At 41.9% G+C, this 27,576-nt stretch overlaps 1 protein-coding gene across 1 annotated transcript in view; it reads right to left on the reverse strand.

Annotated features, from left to right (window-relative positions):
- LOC128661655 (kinesin-like protein KIF20A) overlaps window positions 1-27,576 on the reverse strand; it is a 368,820-nt gene that overhangs the window by 297,812 nt on the left and 43,432 nt on the right. The gene's annotated exons all lie outside the window — the stretch shown is intronic.

Below are 27,576 nucleotides of genomic sequence, written 5' to 3' on the forward strand. Positions count from 1 at the left end.
TGGAGGAATAGCTACCAAAAGTTTACAGCAGATACACTTAGCTTTGGTAGATTCAGCACTTGACAGCGATTTTCCTGTAGTATCTTCTGACTCAGATGCAACGTGAGACATCTTGCAATATGTAAGAGAAAAAACAACATATATATAAAGCAAAATTGATCAAATTCCTTAAATGACAGTTTCAGGAATGGGAAAAAATGCCAAAGAACAAGCTTCTAGCAACCAGAAGCAATAAAAAATGAGACTTAAATAATGTGGAGACAAAAGTGACGCCCATATTTTTTCGCGCCAAATAAGACGCCCACATTATTTGGCGCCTAAATGCTTTTTGGCGCCAAAAATGACGCCACATCCGGAACGCCGACATTTTTGGCGCAAAATAACGTCAAAAAATGACGCAACTTCCGGCGACACGTATGACGCCGGAAACGGAAATAGAATTTTTGCGCCAAAAAAAGTCCGCGCCAAGAATGACGCAATAAACTGAAGCATTTTCAGCCCCCGCGAGCCTAACAGCCCACAGGGAAAAAGTCAAATTTTAAGGTAAGAAAAATGTTAAAATGCATTATCCCAAATATGAAACTGACTGTCTGAAAATAAGGAAAGTTGAACATTCTGAGTCAAGGCAAATAAATGTTTGAATACATATATTTAGAACTTTATAAACAAAGTGCCCAACCATAGCTAGGAGTGTCACAGAAAATAAGACTTACTTACCCCAGGACACTCATCTACATATAGTAGATAGCCAAACCAGTACTGAAACGAGAATCAGCAGAGGTAATGGTATATATAAGAGTATATCGTCGATCTGAAAAGGGAGGTAAGAGATGAATCTCTACGACCGATAACAGAGAACCTATGAAATAGACCCCTTAGAAGGAGATCACTGCATTCAAATAGGCAATACTCTCCTCACATCCCTCTGACATTCACTGCACGCTGAGAGGAAAACCGGGCTCCAACTTGCTGCGGAGCGCATATCAACGTAGAATCTAGCACAAACTTACTTCACCACCTCCATCGGAGGCAAAGTTTGTAAAACTGAATTGTGGGTGTGGTGAGGGGTGTATTTGTAGGCATTTTGAGGTTTGGGAAACTTTGCCCCTCCTGGTAGGAATGTATATCCCATACGTCACTAGCTCATGGACTCTTGCTAATTACATGAAAGAAAAGACACCTCCTATCGCCCCTGATATGGAGACAAACTCCCGAAGGAAGACAGAGCCACACGGCTTTCACTTTCTAAATTAAGCGGCCAAAGCCACCAGAAAAACCAGACGAAGTACAGAAAGTCTCAACCCAAAGGAAGAGAGCCTCTAAAAAGGAACAAGTCCTAAAAAGGACACTTCCAAAGAGACCATGAAAGGCAAAACCGTAAAACGGCAGTATGAAGAACCTAAATCCTCCAAGCCTCCAACCCACAACAGGAAGAAACGCTCTAGTTCCCGGAAACGACTGAGCATGTCGCGGATCTCAACGGAGTCCTTGCCCACTAGATTGAAAGGCGAATGAGGACTGAACCAATTCCCCATGCCCCTAAGCAACTACAGACCATCAAGTCCTCTCAGGATGCTAGATGAAGCTTGTGAAATAAGTAAACAACACAAATCATATTGCGATCATAAGGCGCCCTCACCGGACATAAAAAGGTGCCACGTGTCTGAACAAAGCCTCAAAGACAGAAGGGATCTGTTCCCAGTTAGGACTAGCCTGAAACCAAGGGCCCCAGCACTGTCATGGCCACATAGAGTCTCCCCCAAAATGGAGGGATAAAGAACAGACAGACTCTTGTAAACAGTGCAACCACAAAATCACGAGTATCAATTCCAGAGAAGAAAGTTCCTGAAGGAAACATCACACCACAACATGAGCTTTAGACCAAATAAAAATCATCCTCACCGGATGAAATAAAGGATAATGCAACCCGTAGGCTATAGCCCATGAAGAACGGAGACACCCGCAGGACCAGCCCAACAGGGGTCTGAGACTTCCAAGCTCAGAACTGGGAAAGGATAGACAAATAAGACCAGAAGAAGATTACTTCATCCCCTTATGTCTATGCATGCAAGCCAGTCGAAGATTAAGACTGAGAATCCCCAAACCCATTAAGAGTGAGATCCTCCAGCAACGACAAAAACGCGCAGTAGAACACGAAGGCGCGCCAGTCTATAACGAAAGTCGCAACCCCGCCGGGACAAAATAAAACACCGGCCCCGAAGGTTGACCCCCTGAGGCCTCAGGGGCGGTCGCTCCCCCGGAGGGCTGAACTTGACCAGGCGATCCCACTCCTGACGAGCCCCGGTTAACGGAACACTGACAATATCGTAAGCACACTCCCGGGAGGTGCAGATGCGCCAGTGCCAACGATATGGCCATGCGGAACCGTGTCATAACCTCCGGTGGGAACAGGCCACACTCCATAGAACGATAAGTAGCATTTGGGTTACCTACATGCATATTAAGAGTTGACGGTAGGGAACTCGTCTCATGGGAAACAGAATCCCCAGAGGCGGATGGCTCAGTGGGCACCCGATTCCCCGATCCTGAGGGACAGAGCACTCTAAAAAAAAAACAGCATTCGGAACATAACTGATGGGCATGTTTCACCCAGGCCAATTCATATTCTTTGCAAGAAGTAGAGTCTGAATCAGAGACATTCGTCTCCACAAAAAAAAAAAAAAAAAAAAAAAACAGAATCCTCCATAACTGGGACACTAAAAAAAAATAAAAAAAAAAAAATGGACCAATAAAAATCTAAAAAGGGAACTTACACCCCCAATGGCTGAGGCACTCACCACCTCCAGAGAACCAGACACCAGCGGACCAAGAATTCTCAGTCGCCACACAGTCAGGAAAGCGGAAATGGTCACAAGGTAAAACGTGCAATCCATGCAAAAGCGCGCCCGACCATAAAGGCCGCATCACTAGACATAGCCCGTTATGTTCCAAAATAGTCATAAGCCGAAGCAACACTACACAGTAGCAGACAAAATCACAAACATGATTACAAACCTCCCTGTTCAATAACCCCCTCAAGAGATAGTAACACTTGATTCCTAAATACAAAAGGAGCCTCACTGAGACCCTATGTTACAGTTATCCCCAAAAGGTTGTAGCCCCTCTCAGATAAACTTATAATTACAATACATCCATGATGAAAGTAAAATGAAACGATCTTACCGGAATCTACGCCGTGGAACAGGAACACGGCCCTTCAAGTTTGACAGATAGTAGCGTTGCTTCTGCCATGGACTTGAGAGAAAGAAAAAAAGCAGGCAGAAAAACTTGTCAACGCTGATTGCTTGTGGAGCTGTTAATATGAGTCGGGATGGTTTGGTAGAAAGACTCTCCCTGCATCTCCGGACCCTAACTTTCACCCATGCTCTCGCTGAGAGGCTGACAGGACTACTTAAAACTCCAGTCCCATGCCGAAGACTACTACTCTCCATAAGAGACTATTGAAAAATTGACACTTCTCTGCCAACCTCATGGGACGAAATGCAAAGAATGACTCGGGGATGAGGAAAGTGAGAGTATTTAAGCCTTTGGCTGGGGCATCTTTGCCTTCTCCTGGTGGCCAGGTTCTGAATTCCCAAAAGTAATGAATGCAGCTGTGGGCTCTTTCCATTTATTAAGAAGCGAAGCCAAGGAGGGCAGCTGGACATCTGAACCAGATCCTCATACCAAATCCTGCAAGGCAATGCTGGGGCAATCAGGATTATGTCAGTCTGGAAACAGAGATGAGACACTCTTTAAAAGAGGCCAATGTTAATGAAAATTCTAGAACATTGATTGGTAACCTCACCTCCTAAAGATCCAAAACTCTCTGTAGTGTTAGAGACCCCCCACCCTGAGAGACTTGCATCTGTATTGATCATAGTCCAGGTAGGAGGAGCAAAAGAAGCCCTCTGAATAGTAAACTGATGCTCCTGCTATCAAGTTAGAGCCTCACCTGTACTGGGATCCAAAAATATTGTTTTAGACAGCCGAGTAATCTCTGCACCATTGCCGCAGCAAACAAAGCTGAAGGTAACCTTTGTGTAAGAAACCAGAGAGCTTTTTGGAAAATTGTTTCTTCAACAGCATGGTTGGAGAATCAATAGAGTCGGTTGGTGTGAGATTCTACTAAAGGAAAAGATAGAGCATGAAGCAAGATATCGCCTTGGTTTGTAAACACTGCAATACCCCGAGACGCACACAGAACCTTTGTAAATATTCTTGGAGCTGTAGCCAGACCAAATGGTAGAGAAACAAACTGAAAATACTGGTCTAGAAAGGCAAACCTCAGAAACTGGTAATGTTCTTTGTGAATAGGAACATGAAGGTAAGCATCCTTTAAATCTATAGTAGACATAAACTGACCAAAAAACTGAACAAAAGGCAGAGTAGTCCGAATAGTTTCCATTTTGAAAGACTGAATCCTTTACAAACTTGTTCAGGGCTTTCAGATCCAGTACTAGTCTGAAGGTACCTGCTTTCTTTGGAACAATGAAAACATTTTAATAAAATCGCATCCCCTGTTCCTGCAAAGGAACTGGAACAATCACTCCCATAGCTTCCAGATCTGACAGACTGGAAAAATGCTTGAGCTTTTACAGGATTCATTAGAAAATATGACCGAAAAAAAACACCTCTTGGAGGCCTTGTTCTGAAACCCATTTGATATCCCTGAGCAACTATACTCAGAACTAAGATTTGGAACAGACTGAAACCAAGCCCCCTGAAAGAGGCTTAATCTGCCCCCTTACCAGAAGCTCTAGATCAGAGGCTGCTCCTTCATGCAGCTTTGGTAATAGGGATAGATTTCTTACCCTGCTTTAACCAGTTTGCTCAAAAGCAAGGCACCTCTGGTTCAGTATGGAAACCTAGTGCTTAGTCGTCAACCTTTTGTTCCCTATTCTGACAAAAAGGAACAAAAACAAATAAAAACTTTAAAATTTCCCTCTAGACTTTTTCATGAAATAAAAAAAAAAAAAAAAAAGCCCCTTTACCTACAGTAACAGATTATAGAATCTAAATCAGAACCAAACAATGTATTTCCCTGAAAGGAAAGAATCTGGATTTTGACACCATTTCAACAGACCAGGATTTAAGCCATAAGGCTCTCCAGGCAAGCACGGCTAAAGACATGCTTTTGACATTAATCTTCGCAATATCAAATACAGTATCACACATAAGAACTCTTCAGTAAACCCAAAATATTTGCACTAAGAGTCATAAGGAATAGAGAAAATCATATCAGCAGAGGTTTAAAGGAATAGGAGTATATTGTAGATCCACAAATAAGGAAGGTTTGTGAAAAAGAAATTTCCTGTAAGACAAACATACCCCTCTGACAAACACTGTACTCTGAGGGGAAACCAGGCCTCAACGTAGACTAAAAACCCCTTTCTCTGAAGAATCAAATGCATAGCTTCATTCTTTAACCACTTCCAGCAGCAAAGTAAAGACATATGTAGGGATGGGTTTTACCGGGCTCTTTGAGTTTCAGAATCGTTGCCTCCTCCTATTGGTAGAGAAGAGTAATTCCCAGACAGAAACTAAAAAACTAAGCATTTAATCTCCAAGCCATCAATTTTAGATCCTGATGAAAATAATGGACCTTGAGATAGAATGTTGTGTGATGCAGAGCAAGAGGTCAAGTAGGACCACTGAACATCTGCACCAGTTCTGCAACCAAATCCTGTGGGGCCAATCAAACGCAACCAGGATTACTAATGATACCACCTGCTTGATCCTGGCCATTACCCTTGTTAAAAGAACAAGGTGGAAAAAAATGTAAGCCAGACAAAACCACAAAAGAGCTGCGCAAGCATCCACAAACTGTGTGAGGAGGATCCATGGACCTCGCAATATATCTAGGGAGATTTTTGTTCCAAACAGAAGCCATCATATCCACTTCCAGAAGACCCCACATGTCTACACACTGAAATCTTTAAGATGAGACCATTCCCCTAGGTGCAGTGATTGGTGACTGAGAAAAGTCTGCTTCCCAATTGCTCACCCCTGAAATATGAGCTGCAGAAATTCTACAGGAATCACTCTGTCCAAATTAGAATTCTTGAAACCTCTAATCATCTGGGATCTGCAAGTTCCCACCTGATTGATGTAATCCATGGTCTGACTGGAAATGAAGATAAGTGACAAAAAAAAACACCCTAAAGGGGGGGGGGGGGGGTGTCCTAGCAGTGGCTCCGTGCAGTCGCACATTTCAAAAGCCCTGGGAGAGTGGCCTATAATCGGCTGATTAGTCCACAACTACAGCAATTAACATGATACAATTAGTGTTCCTAAACGTCTTCCAATATAACAAACCATTTTGCTGTATTTATGACCCCAGGGCCGAAATTGGACATCTGAGGCCTGTAGCAGCCCCCTGGTCTACCGGGGTGTACTACTAGGACTGATAGCTTATCAAGCCCACCTGATACCTTTAAACACCTGCAACATCCATCACTCTTAGCTGCAATAACCTGCCAAGTGGAAAAATTACAAAGAACGGTACAATGGCATATTTTCTAGCTGACACGAGGGAAGAAAGCTCTCTCTATGCTTGATCCAATATTTCTTAAATTGGAGGCTATCTTCCAGCCGCTAATAGCAAAAAAGACTTTAGCTCGAGAGAGAAATCCGGCCTGACCCTAGGGCCCGGGGCGGCCGTACAACCTGAGGTACCACTGGCTGGGGATCTACTTCAGATGACCACATACCAGCTGTCAGTACAGAATGATATCAAATCATTGCTGGAGAAAGTAAACAGAGTACGCAAACAAGTGACATCCCTTCTGCCTACAGCTACAACGGAGCAAAAATTAGTCGACCATCAACTCAAAATAGCGATCTGAAACATGCAGTAAAGCTTAAAGACCCAGATACTACCGCCAATGTTAAAGCCATGCAGGGAGCATGCTATACACCATCTCAATCTAGGGGCCATTCTGGAACAGTAAGATTACATTTGCAAACCATACAAGAACCGGAGGCTCCGCAATTGTCTCAGGGTTTTAGGGTGGGGGACCCTGGGAAGCCGTGGACTCAGTGTCAAAAAGAAACCTATTTCCCAATGGTTTGTTAAATGGTGCCGATAAAACTCAATTTATCAAAGTTATGCATCCAATGTTGATAATCCCTGAAGGATGACAATTCTTAGGCAATGTATAACTCTGACAGCAGTAAAAGTTTTAAATTAAGATGCTGGCACTTTAGACTCTTACACGTTTAAAGGTTCTTTTATTTTTTATGTACTCTATAAGTTATGAAAAGTGTTTTCATAAGGTATTGTATTAATGTGTTGTGTTGTGTTTAAGAAGTTATGCATGTGTGAAAGAATAATTTTAACATAAGTAGTCATTGCACCCACAAGGTAGGAAATTTAAGCCACAATTGAGTAGTAGTGTTTTATGGTTAAGATAAGTTTGGTATACAATGTGCACCCGTGGTGGCGTGTGGGAGGTCTTCTATAAGTTTAGAAAGTACAATGCCATTGTATTTATATTATCTATATATCTATCTTTCACGTGTGAAGTAGGGTGTTAGATTTGTGAAGCCCAAAATTATTAATGTGATATCACTGTTTAAAAGTTATATCAGTATATTTGATAATGAAGGTGTGGTTATATTATAAATTAACTTATTCAGTCCTGGTGAATTATTTTTATATTAAAAGGTTTATCTACAACAGCAACATTTTATTATTTTTTTCAAATAATATGCAAAGTTCTATGTTGTTCTTTTAGTTCATTGTAAATCCCAGCTCTTATTTAAATTGCTAATGAAGGGCCAAAAGCAGCAAAAAAAAATGAGGACTGTATACAAATCTAGCTAGCAAATATGATGTTAATATTTGTACAATTGTATTCTTTACAATAACTGCATTTTTATAGTTCTTGTAATGTCCTTAATAAAAAAAAAAAATAAGACGCCCTGAGAACAAAAGACTGATGATGGATCTACCAAGAAAGGGATGGTCTTGTTTTAGCATCCAAAAGAATCTTTTGAGCCAACTTTGTTTAATCCCTACACCATTGACAACGCTAAAGAGGTCCCATGAAACAGAGCAAAAGGAATAGCATCTGAGGCCGCATTGTTCAGACCTCACACAAGTAGATAGGACTGACCAAAGATTTACACAAGCCAAGTGTAACTCAAGTCTTCTCTGTTCTATCAAGGAAAGTCTCATGAAGACTGAATTTATGATACCCAGAAAATAAATCCTGGACTGAGGGAACAAAGAGCTTTTTGGAAATTTTACTTTCTAACTAAGCCCTTGAAGGAACAAGAAAAAGTCTTGGTATGAGATATTGCTAAATTTAAATATGGAGCCTGTATGGAGATCATTCAGGTAAGGAACCACCAACACACTGAGCTGTTATTACTAAAGAGACATCCAAGAACCTTCTTTAAAATTCTGAGTGGTAGCCAGACCAAAACAGTAGAACAAACTGAAGATGCTTGTCCAGGAATGCAAACCTTAGAAATACCTGTGAATAGAGAGAGATGAAGATAAGCATCAGTCAGATCTATAGAAGACATGAACTGTCCTCTTTGGAACAGAAGAAGAAATGTCTCAATCTTGAAAGAAGGAACCCTGAGAAACTGGTTTAAAGTTTTCAAATCTAGAACAGGTCTGAAAGTTACTTTTTTTTTTAGAAATAAAGGGGTTGGCATATAATCCCCGACTATATTTCAATTCCGGAACTGGAAATATTACGCCCATAGGTTCCAGATCTGAAATAAACTGGGAAAAAAAAAAAAAAGGCTCGCGTCTTTACAGGATTCTTTGTAACATGAGACGGAAAAACCTTCCCCTCGAAGGCCTTGATCTGAAACCTATTCTGTATCCTTGGGAAATAATCATCAGAACCCATGGATCATTAACAGAATGAAACCAAGGCCACTGAAAATGGCATAATCTACCCCTTCTAGAAGAGCTGTATTGGGGGCTGCACCTTCATGCAGACTTGGTAGTGGAAACAGGCTTCTTAGCATTGATCTCAATAACTGCAACATAAAATGGAAGCATTAACCGTCTTAAGAGTTTTTTCCCTATTCAAATAAAACACTCACCAGCAGATTCATCAAAATTGTACTCATATAAACACTCACCACAATGTAGAAGCTGCAGCTGTGCAAGCAGCACTAATCGCTGGCCTAAAAAACATAATTTATGCTTAACTGATAAATTTATTTCTCTTGTAGTGTATCCAGTCCACGGATCATCCATTACTTATGGGATATATTCTCCTTCCCAACAGGAAGTTGCAAGAGTCCACCCACAGCAAAGCTGCTATATAGCTCCTCCCCTAACTGCCATATCCAGTAATTCGACCGAAAACATGCAGAGAAAGGAAAAACCATAGGGTGCAGTGGTGACTGTAGTTTAAATGAAAAAATTACCTGCCTTAAAGTGAGAGGGCGGGCCGTGGACTGGATACACTACAAGATAAATAAATTTATCAGGTAAGCATAAATTATGTTTTCTCTTGTTAAGTGTATCCAGTCCACGGATCATCCATTACTTATGGGATACCAATACCAAAGCTAAAGTACACGGATGATGGGAGGGACAAGGCAGGTACTTAAACGGAAGTTACCACTGCCTGTAAAAAACCTTTTCTCCCAAAAATAGCCTCCGAAGAAGCAAGGTATCAAATTTGTTAAATTTGAAAAAGTATGAAGCGCAGACCAAGACTCCGTCTTGTAAATCTGTTCAACAGAAGCCACATTTAAAAAAGACCCAAGTGAAAACCACAGCTCTAGTAGAATGAGCTGTAATCCCTTCAGGAGGCTGCTGTCCAGCAGTCTCATAAGCTAAATGAATTATGCTTTTTAACCAAAAAGACAGAGAGGCTGCTGAAGTCTTTTGACCTCTCCTCTGTCCAGAATAGACAACAAACAAGGTGAACGTTTGATGAAAACTGTAGTAGCTTGTAAGTAAAACTTTAAAGCACAAACCACGTCCAATATTGTGTAATAGACGTTCCTTCTTTGAGGAAGGATTAGGATACAAGCATGGAACAACTATCTCTTGAGTGATATTCTTGTTAGATACCACCTTAGGTAAAAACCCAGGTTGGTACGCAGGACTACCTTATCCGTACGAAGGACCAGATAAGGAGAATCACATTGTAACACAGATAACTCTGAGACTCTACGAGTCGAGGAAATAGCTACCAAAAAGGAACTTTCCAAGATAAAGATTGATATCTATGGAACAAAAAAGGTTCAAACGGAACTTCTTGAAGAACCTTAAGAACCAGGTTTAAGCTCCATGGCGGAGCAACAGTTTTAAACACAGGCTTGGATCTAACCAAAGCCTGACCAAATGCCTGAACGTCTAGAATACCTGCCAGACGCTTGTGCAGAAAAATAGACAGAGTAAAAATCTGTCCCTTTTAAGGAATTAGCGGACAACCCTTTTCTCAAAAACATCTTGGAGAAAAGATAATATCCTGGGAATCCAGACTTTACTCCATGAGTAACCCTTGGATTCATAACAATCAGATATTTACACCATATCTATGTTCAATTTTCCTAGAGACAGGCTTTCATGTCTGTATTAAGGTATCAATGACTGACTCGGAGAAGCCATGCTTTGATAACATCAAGCGTTCAGTCTCCAGGCAGTCCATCTCAGATTGATTATATTTAGATGGTTGAAAGGACCCTGAGGTATAGGGACCTGTCTCAGAAGCAGAGACCGTGATGGAAAGGATGACATGTCCACCAGATCTGCATACCAGGTCCTGCGTGGCCACGCAGGCGCTGTCAAAAACACCAAAGCCCTCTCCTGCTTGATCTTGACCTCCGGAGGAAATTCCCACTCCCCCGAAAGAAAAGTCTGACGACTTAGAAAAGCCACCTCCCAGTTCTCAACACCTGGGATATGGATAGCTGATGGACAAGAGTGAGTTTCTGTCCAGTGAATTATTTTAAGACTTCTAACATCGCTAGGGAACTTCTGTTCCCCCTTGATGGTTGATGTAAGCCACAGTCGTGTATATTGTCCGACTGAATATGATGTACCTCAGAGTTGCTAACTGAGGCCAAGTCTGAAGAGCATGGAATATCGCTCCCAGTTCCAGAATATTTATTAGGAGGGGGGGTCTCCTCCTAAGTCCATTATCCCTGAGCCTTCAGGGAGTTCCAGACTGTATCCCAACCTATAAGGCTGGCATCTATTGTAACAATTGTCCCATCTGACCTGCGGAAGGTCATACCCTTGGACAGATGGACCCGATATAGTCACCAGAGAAGAGAATCTCTGGTCTCTTGGTCCAGATTTAACAGGGGGACAAATCTGTGTAATCCCCGTTCCTCTGACTGAGCATGCATAGTTGCAGCGGTCTGAAATGTAGACGTGCAAACGGTACTATGTCCCTTGCCGCTACCATTAAGCCGATTTCATTCATGTACTGAGCCACCGAAGGGCGCGGATGGAATGAAGAACACGGCAGAAATTTAGAAACTTTGACAACCTGGACTCAGTCAGGTAAATTTTCATTTCTACAGAATCTATCAGAGTCCCTAGGAGGGAAACCGTTGAGATTGGGGATAGAGAACTCTTTCCTTGTTCACTTTCCACCCATGTGATCTCAGAAATGCCAGTACTACGTCCGTATGAGACTTGGCAATTTGGATGTTTGACGCCTGTATCAGGATGTCGTCTAAATAAGAGGCCACTTCTATGCCCCGCGGCCTAAGGACCGCCAAAGCGACCCCAGAACCTCCATAAAGATTCTTGGGGCTGTAGATATCCCAAAGGAAAGAGCTACAAACTGGTAATGCCGGTCTAGAAAGGCAAACCTGAAAAACGATGGTGATCTTTATGCATCATAATGTGAGGATAAGCATCCTTCAAATCCATTGTAGTCCTCTATTGACTCTCCTGGATCATAGTTAAGATGGTACGAATAGTTTCCATCTTAAATGACGGAATTCTGAGGAATTTGTTTAAGATCTTTAGATCCAAAATAGGTCTGAAGGTTCCCTCTCCTTGGGAACCACAAACAGATTTGAGTAAAACTCTGTCCCTGTTCCTCTCTTGGAACTGGATGGGTCTCGTACACAATGTAAGAATGCCTCCTTCTTTATCTGGTTTGCAGATAATTGTGAAAGGCGAAATCTCCCCTTTTTTTGGGGGGGAATCTTTGAAATCCAGAAGATATCTCTGGGATATAAATTCCAATGCCTAGGGATCCTGGGCATCTCTTGCCCACGCCTGGGCGAAGAATGAAAGTCTGCCCCTTATAGGATCCGTTACCGGATAGGGGTCCGTTCCTTCATGCTGTCTTAGAGGCAGCAGCAGGCTCCTTGGCCTGCTTATCTTTGTTCCAGGTCCGGTTGTCTCCAGACCATCTTGGACTGAGCAAAAGTTCCCTCTTGTTTTGCCTTAGAGGAAGTGGATGCCACACCTGCCTTGAAGTTTTGAAAGGCACGAAAATTAGACCTTTTTGGCCCTTGATATGGACCTGTCCTGAGAAAGGGCATGACCTTTTCCTCCAGTGATATAAGCAATAATCTCCTTCAAACCAGGCCCGAATAGGGTCTGCCCCTTGAAGGGAAGTTAAGTAGCTTATTTATTAAAGTCACGACAGCTGACCATGATATAAGCCATAGCGCTCTGCGCGTCAGTATAGTAAAAAACAGAATTCTTAGCCGTTAGTCTAGTCAAATGAACAAAGGCATCAGAAACAAAGGAATTGGCTAGCTTAAGTGCTCTAAGCTTGTCAAATATATTCATCCAATGGAGTCGCTACCTGTAAAGCCTCATCAAGAGACTCAAACCAGAACGCCGCAGCAGCAGTGACAGGAGCAATGCATGCAAGGGGCTGCAGGAAAAAACCTTGTTGAATAAACATTTTTTATCCATTGGATCTAAAAAAAGCACAACTGTCCTCGCCAGAGGTAGTGGTACGCTTAGCTAGAGTAGAAACTCTTCTCTCCACCTTAGGAACTGTCTGCCCTAAGTCCCGTGTGGTGGCAACTATTAGAAAACATTCTTCTAAAAAATAGGAGGGGAAGAGAACGGCACACCTGGTCTATACCATTCCTTATTAAAAAAATTTAGTAAACCTCTTTAGGTATTGGAAAAACATCAGTACACACCGGCACTGCATATTATTTATCCAGTCTACACAATTTCTCTGGCACTGCGATTGTACACATTCATTCAGAGCAGCCAAAGCCTCCCTGAGCAACAAGTGGAGGTTCTCAAGCATAAATTTTAAATGTAGAAATATCAGAATCAGGTTAAATCATCTTCCCCGAGTCAAAAATATCACCCACAGACTAAGCATATTGTGAGGTAGTATCAGACATGGTTCTTAAAGCGTCTGTATGCTCTGTATCTACCCCCAGAGCTATCTTGCTTTCCTTTAATTTCAGGTAGTCTGACTAATACTGCTGCCAGAGTATTATTCACCAACTTTGCCATGTCTTGTAAAATAAACGCTATGGGCGCCCTTGATGTACTTGGCGCCATTTGAGCGTGAGTCCCTGGAGCGGGAGTCGAAGGGTCTGACACGTGGGGAGAGTTAGTCGGCATAACTTCCCCCTCGACAGAATCCCCTGGTAAAATAAACGCTATGGGTGCCCTTGATGTATTTGGCGCCATTTGAGCGTGAGTCCCTAAAGCGGGAGTCAAAGGGTCTGACACGTGGGGAGAGTTAGTCGGCATAACTTCCCCCTCGACAGAATCCTCTGGTGATAATGTTTTTAAATACAAAAAATGATCTTTATTGTTTAACATGAAATCAGTACATCTGGTACACATTCTAAAATGGGGTTCCACCATGGCTTTTAAACATAATGAACACAGAGCTTCCTCTATGTCAGACATGTTAGAACAGACTAATAATGAGACTAGTAAGCTTGGAAAACACTTTAAATCACGTTAACAAGCAAATATAACAAACGTTACTGCGCCTTTAAGAGAAACAAATTGTCAAAATTTGAAAAACTGTGAAAAAAAGGCAGTAAATCAAACGAAATTTTTACAGTACATGTAATAAGTTAACAGAGCATTGCAAATGGATGATTAACCCCTTAAAAAAAAAAACAAAAAAAAAAAACGTCTGTCGTTTTTTTGCATTAACAGACACAACAAAACTGCCACAGCTGAGCTGTGGAATACCTTCCCTATAAACGATTTTGGAAGTCTTTTTAGCCCTTTAGAGATGTCCCGTAGTATTCATGGGACTACTGAGGGAATCTGGATGATTCATTTTGTAATTTTAACTGTGCAAAAAAACGCTAAATTAGGCCCCTCCCACTCATATTACAACAGGGAGAAACCTCAGTTAACTGTTTCTATGCAAAATTTAAGCCAGCCATGTGGAAAAATTAGGCCCCAATAGGTTTTTATCACCCAACATATGTTAAAAAATGATTAAACATGCCAGCAAACATTTTAAAACACATTCTTATAAGAGTATGTATGTCTATCAATCAGCCTGGTACCAGTCGCTTTCACTGCATTTAAGGCTCTATTTACATTACTTCGGTATCAGCAGCATTTTCTTAGTCAATTCCATTCCTTAGAAAAATATTTTACTGCACATACCTTATTCGCAGGAAAACCTGCACGCCATTCCCCCTCTGAAGTACCTCACTCCTCAGAATGTGTGAGAACAGCAAATGAATCTTAGTTACTTCTGCTAAGATCATAGAAAAACGCAGGAAGATTCTTCTTCCAAATACTGCTTGAGATAAACAGCACACTCCGGTGCCATTTAAAAATAAACTTTTGATTGAAGAATAAACTAAGTATAAAACACCACAGACTTTCACGACCTCCTATCTATGTTGAGGCTTGCAAGAGAATGACTGGATATGGCAGTTAGGGGAGGAGCTATATAGCAGCTTTGCTGTGGGTGGACTCTTGCAACTTCCTGTTGGGAAGGAGAATATATCCCATAAGTAATGGATGATCCGTGGACTGGATACACTTAACAAGAGAAAGACTACTTTTCAGTAAGCAGGTTTTTTTCTATGAAAAAAAAAAAAAAAAAAAAGACTCCCAATTTCCTACACATAGGGTCTGTAAAATAGAAACTGTCCTCAAGAGGAATGGTACTAGGTTTAGCTAAAGTAGAAATAGCCTCATCCACTTTAAGAGTAGTTTCCCAAAGCTCTAAATTAGAAGAAGGCAAAACAAAGGTAATGCTTACCTGATAAATGTATTTATTTCATGGTGGCGAGTCAATAATCCATCATTCCTAGGAATTACTCTTCCCTGCCACTAGGAGGCAGCAAAGATTTCTAAACCCCTCGACCTCACTGGCACCTCAGTTTAAGGTATAAAACAAGCAAAACCAGAGCTTGTCCTAGCAGTCAGAACAGGAGATCCTACTCACCACAGGGACCAATCGGTCTAAAAATAGTCCACCAATTGCCTACAATCTTATTAGCAGAAAAATCTCCACCTGCTGGTTCAAAAATGGCACATTCTAATAAGAAAAAGCATCAACAAAAGGATAGGAGAAGGTCCCAAACGCACAGTAGCGGACCATTTTAATAGTAGAATGCTCTGACAGAGATGGCTCTGTCGAGGAATCCAGGGATTCGTACACCTCATATAAGGAGACATCTAACCTAGAGACTCAAGCTAAGAAGAAACCATCTCAATCTGATTCTAAGGTCCTGGAGTCCATCAATGCCCTATCGTCAAAGATAGACACCCACTACACCTCTCTCAGGAGTGAAATCCGGAACTCTGTAGCGGACCTAAGAAGAGACCTTAACACACAAAATGAAAGAACAGAAGCTTTGGAGAGGAAACAAGAGGACATGGCCGTTGACCAGGCTAATCTGCTATCCTATGCCCAAGCTTTGGCGGAAACTATCAGCGACTTAGAATCCAAGATGGCTGATATAGAGGATAGGTATAGAAGGAACAACATTAGGATAATTTCTGAATTACCTGTATATCTACTGACCCTAATTAAAGACCTTCTGGGCCCTCTTCAGGATACAGACGCTTTGATAGAGCTCATAGAGCCCTCAGACCGAGAACAATGGCTGCAGATTTACCGAGAGAGAGGTCATCATACGCCTCCACTATTTCACTTTTAAAGAGAGACTAATGAGAGCCTCATTCTCCAATAAATCATTCAATGAAAAATACCCAGGCGTGCAGCTGTACCTTGACCTCTCTTTCACTCTGGCAAAAAGAAGATCATTTGCACCTATCACCCTCAGCTTGAGGAAAGCTGGGCTCAAGTATAGATGGGGTTTCCCAGTAAGACTTTTCTTTCAGCACGAAAATAAGAATTAGGTTGTCTCCTCCCTGGAACAGGGCCTGAGATTGATGACAACCCTGGGCCTGGGGCAGCAGGCTCAAACTCTACATCAGCCCCACAGAGAGACTTGAGGCCGTCAGCGGCAGAATGGCAACCCTTATCGAAAAGGCCAAATAAACAGCAAGATAGAGTCCATGCAGCATCGACAGGAGAATGAGACTTTCTCTAATTCCTTATACAAACTCTTCAGAAGTTTTGGACTGTGTTGAGTAATCAACCTCCCAAACAAGAGTGTTAATAGGGGTTGATGGTCTGCCATAATAGAAAATATAGACAAATCAGTATGTTATTTAGCTGTCAAGTTATGTGTCTTTAAGATATATGTTTAGATCCTTTTAGAAATGAAGCTATGCCTGAAATGCCAAAGTATGATGACATATCCGACCCATCATAGTAACAGACCGGAGAGGCAGGCCAACTGGATATGGTAATATCTTTCCTGTAATCCTATGCCTTTCTCTTTGTTTTCTCAGCAGGTACTTGTTTCTTAAAAGTTACAATAAGTTCAGTAATAAGTTTGTTATTTTATTATTTTTTACCCGCATGTCTGTTTGTTATAATAGATTATTATAGACTAACATGAACAACGTTAATGCAGGTAGTGAGTAAGAATTCTTCTTATATGCAACTGGAGTCTGTAGTGTTACACATATGAAGATGTAATGTATTTGTCTAAATGAACAACATCAATAATATTATCCAGTTTAGTTGCAGAGTTAACCCCCACATAGATTCTCCCCCTTACATACCCTCTATACCCATTTACATTAGACCCTATTCAGTAGTGATTTAACAATAGAAAGTGTTGATTCGTTAGGAAGTCATTGTGCACTAACGCTAAAGTCCACAAACTATAATTATCAAATAAACTAAATTAGTAGACCCTCGACTCTCACAACAGTTTATATATCAATCATATAATAAAAGAAGCTGTGGGGTACCATAACCTGATCACACAAGCGATCTCCGCCTCCCCTCCCTCTTCCCCCTTTCCTAGCTTTTCTTACCCCCTACTCTTGCTCTTTTCCTTCTCCCTCCTTCTCTACTCTTATTACACTACCACAGACTACGAAGTAGATTACAGTTACAACGAAAGTATTAACAGGACTAGACTTCTTGGTCACTATCCATATATTGCCTCTCTTTCTGTACCCTCCTTCTTGATCTTTATACTCTATTTTTCTCTCTATTCCCCTTTTGCATCTCTCACTTCTTTCCTAGTGCTAAGGAGTACTTTAACACTACACTTAAGGCAGTTTTCCTAAGATCAGACTTAGCTATTGTTCACCCCTATTATTGGTGAACAAGCAAGCGGTGTTTATCCGCTACTAATATCGTATTGACATAAGTTGCTCTTTTACCCACTTTCATAATAATATCAAGAACAGTACGTGAAGGCAATTGACTGCCAGTGGATGGAGAGATCTAAGATTCTCCAGATTTCTTGGTCTGACCATCACTCAGTGACACTAGAGATAGGAACAATCGGGCCTAACGAAGGCTATGTTTGGAGGTTAGCAGATTCAGTCACCTCCGGATGTACAAAACTCCAGAGACCATAATAGAATTTTTGAAATTAAAACAATGATGGCCAAACAAGTTCTCAGAATTTGTGGGCAACTCTTAAAGCGTACATGAGAGGCCACTATATTAAATTAGCTGCTAAAGCGAAAAGAATGAGGGGGGTACATTGGTAGAATTAACATGTAGACTAAGGGATTGTCAGATGAAAATATCCAGGGCTTATTCTGTTGAGGCTGATAGCCAGATACAAACCTTAAAAAAAGAAAATAGACACCTAGAACTCCTGAGGGTCCAGAGGACTCTAGATAAGTTCAGACAGAAATTGTATTACTGTAACAACAAGCCCACCACATTCCTGGCAAATAAATTACGAAACAGAGTAGCTCAAAAACGAATAATGTCTCTTAATAGGGGCGATGCTACCGTCACCTCTCCAAAAGAAATTGGTCTAGCCTTCTGTGATTTTTACAGGTCGCTATATAATATTCAATTGGCCCGTGGCAATACAAACTCGTTAAAAGATGCTATTAGGTCCTTCTTGAGGGACTTGGAACTCCCCACTTTGTCAGAGGATAACGCAAACTTCCTAAGAGGTCAAATCTCGACCGAAGAAATTAAACTGGCAATCAGGCAACTTAAGTTAGGGAAAGCTCCTGGCCCAGATGGGTACACAGGGAAATTTTATAAAACCTTCAAACATCTTATACCCATATTACATAGATTTTTTAATGAGATTATGCAACAAGGGACAGTAGCCCCAGAGTTTCTGGAAGCAAATATAGTCACGCTGTTAAAACCGGAAAAAGATCCAGCAGAATGTGGGAGTTATAGACCCATATCATTGATAAATGTGGACACTAAATTATACTCCAAGATATTAGCCAATCGTTTAGCCAAAGTGGTGCCAACATTGATACATGGGGACCAGGTTGAGTTCATACCGGACAGGGAGGGACCCGATAATACTAGAAGATTAGTACACATAATGTCAAAGGCCAAGAGAAGAAAGGTTCCCCTCCTCGCCCTGTCACTAGACACAGAAAAGGCGTTTGACAGGGTGAGGTGGGATTATCTATGGGAAACTCTGGAGGGTTTCGGCATTCCAATCCAATTCACAAGGGCAGTGAGGACCTTATACTCTTTCCCCACAGCGGTGGTGAGAGGAGTAGGATTTCAGTCGGAGAAATTTGTAGTATCTAATGGAACCAGGCAGGGGTGCCCTTTATCATCCTTATTGTTCGCACTTGCTATAGAACCGCTAGCCCAAGCCATTAGAAGAAGAAAAAAAACAGAGGGCATCACCTTCAGAGACTCCACACACAAAATCGCTCTTTTCGCGGATGACGTCACTCTTGTATTGACCTCCCCTAAGACCTCTTTACCTCCCCTCATGGAAGTCAGATTATTTGGTGAAATAAGCTTCTACAAATTGAATTTGTCTAAAACCAAAGCGTTATCAATCGAGATTCCAGATGAAGTAGTCTCAGATATTAAACGTAGTTACAATTTTAAATGTATGGAAAATTGCATAAAACACTTGGGGGTGTATCTAAGTCCTGATATGGCCACAATTGTAAATAGAAACTTTACCGATAGAATGCAAGAGTTTAAAAAGATCTTGGAGTCGTGGGAGTACTCAGAAATTTTGTGGACAGGTAGAATTGCCTCAATAAAAATGTAATTTCTGCCGAAAATCACATATCTTTTTCGATGTATCCCTATCCAAATTCCCAGATCGATAATTAATCGATTGCAAAGCATGATTTCAGCATATATCTGGAGAGGCAAGAAACCGAGGGTTTCAGGAAGCATTATGCAAAGAGCGATTAAACAAGGAGGCTTGGCCTTACCAAACATCCTGGCATACCATGATTCTGCTAGATTTTCTCACATTATGGGGTGGAGTAATGCAGACTCCAACCCCAGATGGCAAGATGTGGAAAGAGATACTTTGCCGCTAAACATGAAATTGACTGATCTGATCTGGATTCCTGCCCACTATCGGAACAAGTTAGGAATAACACAGCCAGTAATCCTAGATGCTCTCAAGTTTTGGGACAAAAACAGACATAGGACACATATAGCCCCACACCCGTCTCCCATCCATCCAGTTGTTAGCGTAGCTTGGTGTCTTCAAGAGCCTCACATGAATATATGGCTAGAACTAGGAGATATATTAGTAGAAGATATTCGTGAAGATGCAGATCATCTTATGTCAAAACACCATATCCTTAAAAAAATTCTACTTTGAAACACTCAGACTACTAGGTTTTCTGAGGAGTTGGGGGATTGCAAGACAGTAAGTGGAGGGAAAGAACTAAATGGGAAATATGCTGGACTTCAGATCGGAAACCTAAGGGTCTGATGTCCTTTCTATACTCCTTATTAAAGGGACAGTCAACACTTCCGTTAACATGATTTGGTATTGAAAATAAAAAACCGAAGACCTGCCTGCAATATACCCCTCCTACCTTGCTTCTGTCCTAATCAGCGTCGCTAACTTCTCTAATAACCGGTAAATGTGTCAGCCGAACTCCCCCCACCGTTACGTAGCTGCCTTCTTCTTCAACTGATCAGCAAACCAGAATCCAGTCCTAGGACAGAAACTGCACGCGCGTGCAATTTCTGTCCTAGGACTGGATTCTGGTTTGCTGATCAGTTGAAGAAGAAGGCAGCTACGTAACGGTGGGGGGAGTTCGGCTGACATATGTACCGGGTATTAGAGTAGTTAGCGACGCTGATTAGGACAGAAGCAAGGCGGCAAGGCAGGAGGGGTATAGTGCAGGCGGATCTCCGTTTTTTTATTTTCAATATCAAATCATGTTAAATGAAGTGTTGACTGTCCCTTTAACCGGGGAACAAGCACCAATGAAAACCATAACTCAGCTGGCTTGGGAGAGGGACTTGTATGAAACTTTTGATCTAAGAGATTGGCACAGAGAGATGTTTGCCAAGAGGTATCTCCATTGTTCTACTTTATGGGAAATCCACTATAAAATAGTCTACAGATGGCATCTGGTGCCTAAGCGTCTCCATCAATTTTATCACACTTCTTCTCCAGTTTGCTGGAGGAATTGCGGGCAGATAGGTTTCATGTGTGGTGGGAGTGCCCCAAGATTAGGCCGTTTTGGCGGATTTGTATGAAACTTTTGGGAGATTTATGTGGGGGGGGTTTAAAGTAATATAATTTAAATTCTTTCATAGTGGTGAATGTCGTGGTCTCTTGGGCTTTCACCACCATGAAAGAAATTAATTTAGCAAGTAGGCAGAAATTATGGTTCTCTTTCATACAGGTGGCAAGAGTCAATGATCCATTACTCCTGGAATGAATAAATACCCAAGCTGTGGAGGAGTCCATGAGAAAGACAAAGAGTGGGACTTAAAGGGCCACTAAACCCAAAATCTTTCTTTCATGATTCAGATAGAGAATACAAATTTAAACATTACAACTTACTTCTATTTATTTTTCTTAATTTTTTTTTAGATATCCTTAGTTGAAGAAAAAGCAATGCACATGGGTGAGCCAGTCACACGAGGCTTCTATGTGCAGCAACCAATCAGCAACTACTGAGCATATCTAGATATGCTTTTCAGCAAGAAATATCAAGAGAATAAAACAAATTAGATAACAGAAGTAAATTAGAAAGATGTTTAAAATTGCATTATCTTTATAAATCATGAAAGAAAAAATGTGGGTTTCATGCCCCTTTAAGCAACAACTTTTTTTTTACTGAAAAACTAATTCCACAACAAGGCAAAAAACTACTGGGAGGGAAGGGGTAGTAGAAGGGATACTTGAAGTCTCTGGTGTAGGGTGTCTTTGCCTCCTCCTGGTGGTCAGGTGATTTAATTCCCAAGAGCAAGGACGTGTGGTCTCACTACCATTAGAAAGAAAACGTTTTTCAAGTTAATTACATTTTCAAATATACCGCATTCGCCAAGTATCCTTTGTTGGAAAAGCATACATAAATAGGCTCAGGAGCAGCAATGCACAACAAAGCAAGCTGCTGATTGGTAGCTATGCATATATGCCTCAATGAGTTCAGTTTCTACTTACCTGAGTAGAGCACTGTTGCTCCGAAGCTGACTTAAAGGGCCACTAAACCCAAAATCTTTCTTTCATGATTCAGTTAGAACATACAAATTTAAACATTACAATTTACTTCTATTATTTATTTTGCTTCATTTTTTAGATATCCTTATTTGAAGAAAAAGCAATGCACATGGGTGAGCCAATCACAAGGCTTCTATGTGCAGCAACCAATCAGCAGCTACTGAGCATATCTAGATATGATTTTCAGCAAAGAATATCAAGAGAATAAAACAAATTCGATAATAGAAGTAAATTAGAAAGATGTTTAAAAAACAGAATTTATGTTTACCTGATAAATTACTTTCTCCAACGGTGTGTCCGGTCCACGGCGTCATCCTTACTTGTGGGATATTCTCTTCCCCAACAGGAAATGGCAAAGAGCCCAGCAAAGCTGGTCACATGATCCCTCCTAGGCTCCGCCTTCCCCAGTCATTCGACCAACGTAAAGGAGGAATATTTGCATAGGAGAAACCATATGATACCGTGGTGACTGTAGTTAAAGAAAATAAATTATCAGACCTGATTAAAAAACCAGGGCGGGCCGTGGACCGGACACACCGTTGGAGAAAGTAATTTATCAGGTAAACATAAATTCTGTTTTCTCCAACATAGGTGTGTCCGGTCCACGGCGTCATCCTTACTTGTGGGAACCAATACCAAAGCTTTAGGACACGGATGAAGGGAGGGAGCAAATCAGGTCACCTAGATGGAAGGCACCACGGCTTGCAAAACCTTTCTCCCAAAAATAGCCTCAGAAGAAGCAAAAGTATCAAACTTGTAAAATTTAGTAAAAGTGTGCAGTGAAGACCAAGTCGCTGCCTTACATATCTGATCAACAGAAGCCTCGTTCTTGAAGGCCCATGTGGAAGCCACAGCCCTAGTGGAATGAGCTGTGATTCTTTCAGGAGGCTGCCGTCCGGCAGTCTCATAAGCCAATCTGATGATGCTTTTAATCCAAAAAGAGAGAGAGGTAGAAGTTGCTTTTTGACCTCTCCTTTTACCAGAATAAACAACAAACAAGGAAGATGTTTGTCTAAAATCCTTTGTAGCATCTAAATAGAATTTTAGAGCACGAACAACATCCAAATTGTGCAACAAACGTTCCTTCTTTGAAACTGGATTCGGACACAAAGAAGGCACGACTATCTCCTGGTTAATGTTTTTGTTAGAAACAACTTTCGGAAGAAAACCAGGTTTAGTACGTAAAACCACCTCATCTGCATGGAACACCAGATAAGGAGGAGAACACTGCAGAGCAGATAATTCTGAAACTCTTCTAGCAGAAGAAATTGCAACCAAAAACAAAACTTTCCAAGATAATAACTTAATATCAACGGAATGTAAGGGTTCAAACGGAACCCCCTGAAGAACTGAAAGAACTAAATTGAGACTCCAAGGAGGAGTCAAAGGTTTGTAAACAGGCTTGATTCTAACCAGAGCCTGAACAAAGGCTTGAACATCTGGCACAGCTGCCAGCTTTTTGTGAAGTAACACAGACAAGGCAGAAATCTGTCCCTTCAAGGAACTTGCAGATAATCCTTTCTCCAAACCTTCTTGAAGAAAGGATAGAATCTTAGGAATTTTTACCTTGTCCCAAGGGAATCCTTTAGATTCACACCAACAGATATATTTTTTCCATATTTTGTGGTAAATTTTTCTAGTTACAGGCTTTCTGGCCTGAACAAGAGTATCAATGACAGAATCTGAGAACCCTCGCTTTGATAAGATCAAGCGTTCAATCTCCAAGCAGTCAGTTGGAGTGAGACCAGATTCGGATGTTCGAACGGACCTTGAACAAGAAGGTCTTGTCTCAAAGGTAGCTTCCATGGTGGAGCCGATGACATATTCACCAGGTCTGCATACCAAGTCCTGCGTGGCCACGCAGGAGCTATCAAGATCACCGATGCCCTCTCCTGATTGATCCTGGCTACCAGCCTGGGGATGAGAGGAAACGGCGGGAATACATAAGCTAGTTTGAAGGTCCAAGGTGCTACTAGTGCATCTACTAGAGTCGCCTTGGGATCCCTGGATCTGGACCCGTAGCAAGGAACCTTGAAGTTCTGACGAGAGGCCATCAGATCCATGTCTGGAATGCCCCACAATTGAGTGATTTGGGCAAAGATTTCCGGATGGAGTTCCCACTCCCCCGGATGTAAGGTCTGACGACTCAGAAAATCCGCTTCCCAATTTTCCACTCCTGGGATGTGGATTGCAGACAAGTGGCAGGAGTGAGTCTCCGCCCATTGAATGATTTTGGTCACTTCTTCCATCGCCAGGGAACTCCTTGTTCCCCCCTGATGGTTGATGTACGCAACAGTCGTCATGTTGTCTGATTGAAACCGTATGAACTTGGCCTTTGCTAGCTGAGGCCAAGCCTTGAGAGCATTGAATATCGCTCTCAGTTCCAGAATATTTATCGGGAGAAGAGATTCTTCCCGAGACCAAAGACCCTGAGCTTTCAGGGGTCCCCAGACCGCGCCCCAGCCCACCAGACTGGCGTTGGTCGTGACAATGACCCACTCTGGTCTGCGGAAGCTCATCCCCTGTGACAGGTTGTCCAGGGACAGCCACCAACGGAGTGAATCTCTGGTCCTCTGATCTACTTGTATCGTCGGAGACAAGTCTGTATAGTCCCCATTCCACTGACTGAGCATGCACAGTTGTAATGGTCTTAGATGAATTCGCGCAAAAGGAACTATGTCCATTGCCGCTACCATCAAACCTATTACTTCCATGCACTGCGCTATGGAAGGAAGAGGAACAGAATGAAGTATTTGACAAGAGTTTAGAAGTTTTGATTTTCTGGCCTCTGTCAGAAAAATCCTCATTTCTAAGGAGTCTATTATTGTTCCCAAGAAGGGAACCCTTGTTGACGGAGATAGAGAACTTTTTTCTACGTTCACTTTCCACCCGTGAGATCTGAGAAAGGCCAGGACAATGTCCATGTGAGCCTTTGCTAGAGGAAGGGACGACGCTTGAATCAGAATGTCGTCCAAGTAAGGTACTACTGCAATGCCCCTTGGTCTTAGCACCGCTAGAAGGGACCCTAGTACCTTTGTGAAAATCCTTGGAGCAGTGGCTAATCCGAACGGAAGTGCCACAAACTGGTAATGCTTGTCCAAGAATGCGAACCTTAGGAACCGATGATGTTCCTTGTGGATAGGAATATGTAGATACGCATCCTTTAAATCCACCGTGGTCATGAATTGACCTTCCTGGATGGAAGGAAGAATTGTTCGAATGGTTTCCATTTTGAACGATGGAACCTTGAGAAACTTGTTTAGGATCTTGAGATCTAAGATTGGTCTGAATGTTCCCTCTTTTTTGGGAACTACGAACAGATTGGAGTAGAACCCCATCCCTTGTTCTCCTAAAGGAACAGGATGAATCACTCCCATTTTTAACAGGTCTTCTACACAATGTAAGAATGCCTGTCTTTTTATGTGGTCTGAAGACAATTGAGACCTGTGGAACCTCCCCCTTGGGGGAAGCCCCTTGAATTCCAGAAGATAACCTTGGGAGACTATTTCTAGTGCCCAAGGATCCAGAACATCTCTTGCCCAAGCCTGAGCGAAGAGAGAGAGTCTGCCCCCCACCAGATCCGGTCCCGGATCGGGGGCCAACATCTCATGCTGTCTTGGTAGCAGTGGCAGGTTTCTTGGCCTGCTTTCCTTTGTTCCAGCCTTGCATTGGTCTCCAGGCTGGCTTGGCTTGAGAAGTATTACCCTCTTGCTTAGAGGACGTAGCACTTGGGGCTGGTCCGTTTCTGCGAAAGGGACGAAAATTAGGTTTATTTTTGGCCTTGAAAGACCTATCCTGAGGAAGGGCGTGGCCCTTGCCCCCAGTGATATCAGAGATAATCTCTTTCAAGTCAGGGCCAAACAGCGTTTTCCCCTTGAAAGGAATGTTAAGCAATTTGTTCTTGGAAGACGCATCCGCTGACCAAGATTTTAACCAAAGCGCTCTGCGCGCCACAATAGCAAAACCAGAATTTTTCGCCGCTAACCTAGCCAATTGCAAAGTGGCGTCTAGGGTGAAAGAATTAGCCAATTTGAGAGCATGAATTCTGTCCATAATCTCCTCATAAGAAGAAGAATTATTATTGAGCGCCTTTTCTAGCTCATCGAACCAGAAACACGCTGCTGTAGTGACAGGAACAATGCATGAAATTGGTTGTAGAAGGTAACCTTGCTGAACAAACATCTTTTTAAGCAAACCTAATTTTTTATCCATAGGATCTTTGAAAGCACAACTATCTTCTATGGGTATAGTGGTGCGTTTGTTTAGAGTAGAAACCGCCCCCTCGACCTTGGGGACTGTCTGCCATAAGTCCTTTCTGGGGTCGACCATAGGAAACAATTTTTTAAATATGGGGGGAGGGACGAAAGGTATACCGGGCCTTTCCCATTCTTTATTTACAATGTCCGCCACCCGCTTGGGTATAGGAAAAGCTTCGGGGGGCCCTGGGACCTCTAGGAACTTGTCCATTTTACATAGTTTCTCTGGAATGACCAAATTCTCACAATCATCCAGAGTGGATAACACCTCCTTAAGCAGAGCGCGGAGATGTTCCAATTTAAATTTAAATGTAATCACATCAGGTTCAGCTTGTTGAGAAATTTTCCCTGAATCTGAAATTTCTCCCTCAGACAAAACCTCCCTGGCCCCCTCCGACTGGGGTAGGGGCCCTTCAGAACCAATATCATCAGCGTCCTCATGCTCTTCAGTATTTTCTAAAACAGAGCAGTCGCGCTTTCGCTGATAAGTGGGCATTTTGGCTAAAATGTTTTTGATAGAATTATCCATTACAGCCGTTAATTGTTGCATAGTAAGGAGTATTGGCGCGCTAGATGTACTAGGGGCCTCCTGTGTGGGCAAGACTGGTGTAGACGAAGGAGGGGATGATGCAGTACCATGCTTACTCCCCTCACTTGAGGAATCATCTTGGGCATCATTTTCTCTAAATTTTGTGTCACATAAATCACATCTATTTAAATGAGAAGGAACCTTGGCTTCCCCACATTCAGAACACAGTCTGGTAGTTCAGACATGTTAAACAGGCAAAAACTTGATAAAGTACAAAAAACGTTTTAAAATAAACCGTTACTGTCACTTTAAATTTTAAACTGAACACACTTTATTACTGCAATTGCGAAAAAGTATGAAGGAATTGTTCAAAATTCACCAAAATTTCACCACAGTGTCTTAAAGCCTTAAAAATATTGCACACCAAATTTGGAAGCTTTAACCCTTAAAATAACGGAACCGGAGCCGTTTTTATATTTAACCCCTTTACAGTCCCTGGTATCTGCTTTGCTGAGACCCAACCAAGCCCAAAGGGGAATACGATACCAAATGACGCCTTCAGAAAGTCTTTTCTATGTATCAGAGCTCCTCACACATGCATCTGCATGTCATGCTTCTCAAAAACAAGTGCGCAATAGAGGCGCGAAAATGAGACTCTGCCTATGATTAGGGAAAGCCCCTAGAGAATAAGGTGTCCAATACAGTGCCTGCCGGTTATTTTACATAATTCCCAAGATTAAAATAATTCCTCAAGGCTATGGAGTATAAAATATGTTTATATATAAATCGATTTAGCCCAGAAAATGTCTACAGTCTTAAAAAGCCCTTGTGAAGCCCTTTTTTTCTTTC

Source organism: Bombina bombina, chromosome 5 (assembly GCF_027579735.1).
Source record: "Bombina bombina isolate aBomBom1 chromosome 5, aBomBom1.pri, whole genome shotgun sequence".
Lineage (NCBI taxonomy): Eukaryota > Metazoa > Chordata > Amphibia > Anura > Bombinatoridae > Bombina > Bombina bombina.